Below are 6,625 nucleotides of genomic sequence, written 5' to 3' on the forward strand. Positions count from 1 at the left end.
AAGATTATTCTGAAGGGTGAGTAGAATTCAAATTTAATAGTTTGATGGGCTTTCTTGTGTTCTTATACGGTAGTTTAGGTCTTTAATTGCCCTAATGTAATATGTCTCTTAATGTAATATGTCATGATTTTTAGGCTAGTCCATCCGGCCTTGGGAAGTTGGCATTTGTTGTGATGGCGAACAAGGTAGGTGTTATATATATATATATATTTATACATTTAATTTTTTTTCTCATTTTGTTTCTTGATTCGACTCTCTACTCTCTCATGAGCAATTAACCATGTTGGAATTAATTAATCGTTTCTTAGATACTAGCGAACTTTAGTAGAAGGATGGTAAATGGAATGAGAAACTCGATTTAGTGTGGCCAGCATGCTCATCCTTGAGTTCAAGTCTTGAATCTAATGCATTTAGCAAAGTTTCTTCACATTTTTTGCTGGAAGCAAAGTTTCTCTACATCCAAAGCAACTTTTGGTATAAAATTGTTTGAAGATTAATTCATATGTGTGTTTATAGTAAGGGAGCTTTTTTAAAGTTATTTTACCTTCATAATTTTTAATCACTTATTTGGTTTTTTTAATGGAGTGTTTTGCAGGAAGTGAAGGACATATGTTAGAGGAAACAAAATCATTTAGTCTTTCTTTAAGTGCACTAGAGAAGTGTATTAATGCTTTGGCAGAAAATAGAGCACATGTCCCAGTGCGTGATTCCTTTGGAGGTAAGAGTAAATGAATGCCAAATAAAAGAATTCATTTCTTGTGGTCAATATGTATTTAGTTTTGTCAAAATGGTTAGGTTATTGCTCAATCTTTTCTACTCGTGGTATTAACAGGCACGGCAATAACTTCACTAATAATTACCATTGGTCCTTCACTAGTACTATTATGTTTGGACAATGAGTGTGTTTCTAAGTCATCTCCATTTTTCTTTATAATTAGGGTCCACATCTGGTCTAGCTGATTTAGTCTTCACTAGTGTATTTCTGCATTATTTTGAAAAGTGGAATGCAGTGATTGAAATGTGTTTTCTTAAGCTTTTTTGGTGCCAAAGCTTTTTTGTTTAAAAGTCTTTTTCTTTCTTTGCAATGGTTGCTTTTGGTGGCTTTAATCACCAGAATGGTGGTGCTCAGAGGAGCTTTCTCAAGGTCGATAGACGTCTCTCTGTTAACTCCAATTCCAAGTCTTCTTCCTCTATCAAATCCAAGCCTTTGTCTTCTTCTGGGGTCCGCCGCAGCAGCACCGGCTCAACGGGTGGCTCCACTGCAGCCGCCAAGGACGATGCAGGAGGTTGGTCTCTTCTCTTCTGTTTTTAATTGAAGAATATGATTGCGATATTGGCTCTCCCATTTCATATGATTTTGCTTCTTGTTTGAGTAATAAAGAAAATGTGTATATGGTATGCCTTTTTTTAACTTTTGGTGATGGGAGCTTTTAAACTTGCTTTGCAATTGGACACTGTGGTGTCAAGCTGTGATGTTTTAGTTTTTCATGATGTTAAGCAATAGAATTATTGGATTTGGAATTCTTAGTCAATATGCAATTGGGTCTTGTGAATTTATATTTCTTTTGACTTGATGTAGATGCAGTTTCTAAATATGTTAACTTTATTTAAAATTATTACAATAATAATGATAACAAGATTTTGATAACCTTTCTTCTCTTTCAAATGGATTTGCAATGAAGTCATGCAGTCATTCAATTGTATAACTGCATATGGTATATACTATTTGGAATCACTTTCTAGTTGTAGAAAAGCCTTGGCTTTTCATGGTTAGATTTGCAGGAAAATTAATCAATGGCCAAATTTTCCTAACAAAAAAAGAAAAAAGAAAGCCTGTAGTCTGATTCATGTGCAGTGTTAGGATCATTTAAGGGTAATCATTCATACATAAAGTAATAATAAGGGTACTCATTCAATGTATAAATAACTAAATATAAATACATAATGATGCTGAGTAATTATTAATAATATCCACTCCCTCGAATACTCACTCTAAGGATATATGAATATATAATACTTTTGAGTCTTTATTATTTTAATTTTTTTTTGATCCCCTACTGCACCAAGTCCAAAAACATGCCATTTTTTTAATTTCTTAATTTCTAGTGGTTTTTTTGCTCTAACATGTGTATTTAAATAATTTTAAGATGCTACAATAGAAATTTTTCTAGAAAGTTGCATGAAACTCATTTTTGGCATACAATCTGAATTTTTTTTAGTTATGCTGAATTTCAAGAAAGCTTATCATATTCTTTTGATTTTTGAGTGGTTTATTTGATTTTTCTCTTTTTGACATGCTATTCATTTTATGTTGGCTACATTTGCCAAGATTATCAGGTTCACTACCGATTTCATTTTATTACATTAATTAATTATAAGATATACTAATTCATTTTACAAAGAGTAGATATTTAATAATTAAAAAAATATATAAGTTGGCAAATTAATATGCATGTCTCAGCTAGTGGAGCCATAAAAATAAGCAATAACATAAGTAGTTATTGTTATATATGGTGTGTGTATTGTATTTGTAGGTAACAACAGAGGATGGTTATATTCTTGGGATGCAAAGGATTCCAGCTGGACGCTCAGGCAAGAAAGCAAACAAACCACCTGTTTTAATACAACATGGGATTGTCTCGGTAATAATATTAGTTAATTAGTGCTTTTGAATTTTGTATTATGAAATATGTATACATATATAGGCATTACTTTTGAGTCTTTATTATTTTAATTTTTTTTTGGATCCCCTACTGCACCAAGTCCAAAAACATGCCATTTTTTTAATTTCTTAATTTCCAGTGGTTTTTTTGCTCTAACATGTGTATTTAAATAATTTTAAGATGCTACAAAAGAATTTTTTCTAGAAAGTTGCATGAAACTCATTTTTGGCATACAATCTGAATTTTTTTAGTTATGCTGAATTTCAAGAAAGCTTGTCATATTCTTTTGATTTTTGAGTGGTTTATTTGATTTTTCTCTTTTTGACATGCTATTCATTTTATGTTGGTACCCAGTCTTGCCAATTCCAAAAGATCTTACTTTGTCCATTTGATTTCTTGTTCTTTTCTATTATTGGGTATATATTAATGTATTCATTATTGATGAGATTTAAGTGTTGATCATATGTAATTATTCCATTAAACTGATACAATGTAAACCATGTTTTGTGAAAATACCTCAAAGAACCATGTGTGTGTTGCTGCTTCTACTTTTTGAAATTATTAAAAACATGTATGATGTACACTTTGTGAGATGTTTAGATTTAGTTCTTTGTCTGTACCAGCTGTATCTGTTTTAATTTATAACTAGAAAATATTATTATATTTCATTCTTGATCTCACTTTTATTTATTCTTATAGTTTGAACTTGTGTAATTTATAACTAGAAATCATTATGCAGAAGCTTGTTGACTTGATTGGAATAACATCTATTATGGAGGTATACTACTTTTTACCATTTCTTGATGTTATATAACTTCATTTCTTTGTCCTCTGTTTTGTTGTAATGTATTATTTTGTATATTGATGTAGTGGTAGTTTAGCTACCTTTTTCTTTTTTCTTAGTTTTTTGTTTTGATGCGATACTTGTGGTGGTTTTCACCACTCACTGTCTTGTAATATTCAATTATTAACACAAGTTGTTTGTTTTTTTTTTGTTTTATAAAAAAAAAGGTTTTTTTTGTTTCTATTATCTGATTTTATTAAGCTTTTGTTATAAGTGTGATATGAAGCTCTACTCTCTTAAAGTTAAACTATGATTATTTGCATATCAGTTTTTGCAATTGTATTTCATTTGCATATTTTAGGTTCTTGATCACAGAAGTGAAAGGAAATGAAATTAGATTTAAATTTTGCATGTTTTGTAAATTTGTTCTTCTATTTTATTACTTATTTTTTTGCCTGAAATACTATGTTTTGCACACTACCTTTATGTCTTTTTTTGTAATGATGAAATGGAGACCATTGGCACTTGTCTAATTGAGGATACAACCAAATTGGATTGTGAGAATTTGGCCATTTGATAATTGAAAATTCGCTTCCATATGCAGGCAATTTATTCATTCATTTAAGGTTGAATATATAAGAGTTTTCTCCTAATTAATTGCTTATAAAGATATATTCTGATAGCATACTATCAGCATTATTACAAATGAGAAAATTAATAACTGATCACAGCTGTAATATCACCTAGAATCAATGATAATTTCAACATTAAGTAATAGCAAAGTTTTATGCAAAATGTATTGTGTAGAAATATTTTTGTCCTCTCTATTTTACATTTCTGAATTGCATTTCAAAAGTTCTCTACATTTATTTTTCCTTCTTTGCATAATGGTTCTTAGATGGTTTTAAATTTTTTCCTTTTCAAGGTTGGCGCTAATCATTTTTTAGGGGGGGCATGATTTCTATTATTCCTCTTTAATGGGGAATGTCTATGCTGCCAAATTAAATGCTTATTTATTTATTTTTAAATTTTAATTAGTCTATTTCATGGTTTTGCTTCTTAGCTGTTTTGAGGGCACATTGGTTTTTAAAATCAGTCGATTCGGTGCCGGCTACTTTATTGGCTGCGATCAACACCCAAAATGCAAGTAAGTTCAGAGCATTTTATACTGCCTGATAATATGTTGTCTTTGGCTCCTTTGTGTGCATAGGTTTCGGGGGACAACTTACTGTATTCAGCTAATTGTTCTGTATGCCATTAGTTGCTTGCTTTACGCTTGTGGTATGTATTCTCCAGTCACATGAAGAAGTTAGTTATTTAAATAAACCTTTGGACTGGATTTCAGTAGAAATGACTGGACAGGAATATTTTTAGTCTTATACAGTGTCTGGTGCACTTTGATAAATTTTAGTATATAGATTAGTATGTTTTCTTTAAAAAAATTAGTAATAGTTATGAAGTTAATTTGAAACTTACAAGTTGTCAAAATCATATCGTCAAAAGAAGAATAAAATGATAAAACAAACAATAAGATGAAAGGAAGATTACATAACGAGTAAAGCTGGTTAAGGAAGGAAACACTAAAACATTGTTAAATCCACTTGACTAAGAAACAAAAGAATTACAAGAGTTTATATATAGCTTCAGCCGCTTAGGTGAGTCCTACAAAGTAGGAATTCATAAAAAGAGGTAGAACTAAACAACCTGATCCTTAAACTAAAATTGGATAAGCTCTTAATCAAAATCATATTTAGGCTTCTTTGTTTGATGATTTTGATAATTAATATGGTTTTTTTAAGAGTTACTATAAGCACTTATCAATGTTTTGGTAAAAGATGAAAGTATCTTTAGAATGGGTCCATTATTAAGAGTTGATCATTTATGCGCTAATTTCATCTAATATAAAAATTCAACTGATTGCTTTTTGACACAGTGGTAATATAATATTTTGTATTGATTGCTTCAATGCTTTTAGCCAGGTCTTAATGAGAAATTAAAATGCATAAAGCTTGGCATTTTTTTAAGGTGCAACCTGTTGGCATAATCCTTTTTGTTGCTATCATGACTACACAAGGCATGATTCTATAGCTTGATTTCTTATAAGTTTTCACCATGTCATTTTAGCTTGTGATGAGTATTTCCATCTGTTATGGTGTATTCAATATTTTCATCTGTTTTCTGTTAATTTTGTTTGCTTGTAGGGTCTACTTTTGTTTACAAAAAGTAAAGCCAAAACCAAGGAATCTGAATTTGAAAAACCAATAAATTCAGCATCAGCAGGTAATTTGGCTACTCCACTGTATTCCCCTCTGTTTTTTTCAGTTTATTCATGTTCTCAGTACTCTTTTAAGAATTTTTCTGTTATCTGATGCGTGAAACGGGCTATTGGTGGTAGGTGACATTACTAAAGCTGCAGAAGCTGCACTAAAGTTGGAGCGTGAAAGATTAAAAAGGTTGGAAGACTTGGATGAAGGAAACAAGGCATTAGGATTGAATATAAATAAGGTTTGCTCTCTATATTGTAATTCATATTTATTTGAAAATTGTTAATCTCTATTTGGTAACTAGAAACTAGTATTTTTGTTTGGGATTTTCTTGCAGCATTCTTATAGAGTTTAAATGTTTAAGTATATTAAGCTTTAGTATATCTTGACAGGAGGTTTCTACTGGTGTGAAAAAGTTATTGAGGGAATCGTCTAGCCAGTACAGCGACTTCAGTATTCTTTCCTCTTTAAATTCTCAAGTAAATCATGTAACTTACTGTTTGTTTAGTAGGATATATGTTTTTATATATAATTATAATATTTTAGGTGAAAATTTATGATCTTTAAGAAAGTGTTAGATGGCACTAGATGCATTAGATCAATCCATATGTGTTGTTAGATAGCATAGAATGTAATGTCTGCTTTTATTAGCCTTTTCATTCTTCCTTTTTATACACATTACTGTATTGAAGTCATAGGTTGTCTATGATTTTTCATGCTTATGTTTGACACTTCTATCAGATAATAGATATATTCTTTGATTGCTTGATTGATGCTTTTGAAAGTATAATACAGATATATTTAATAAGAGCTAATAATTTCATTAATGCAACATGGATGACTATAGCTGCCACTTTAATAAGTTCTAATCTTCCAGTTTTATCAGATACTATATTGTGCAGTGACATAATATA

This window comes from Humulus lupulus, chromosome 3 (assembly GCF_963169125.1).
Source record: "Humulus lupulus chromosome 3, drHumLupu1.1, whole genome shotgun sequence".
Lineage (NCBI taxonomy): Eukaryota > Viridiplantae > Streptophyta > Magnoliopsida > Rosales > Cannabaceae > Humulus > Humulus lupulus.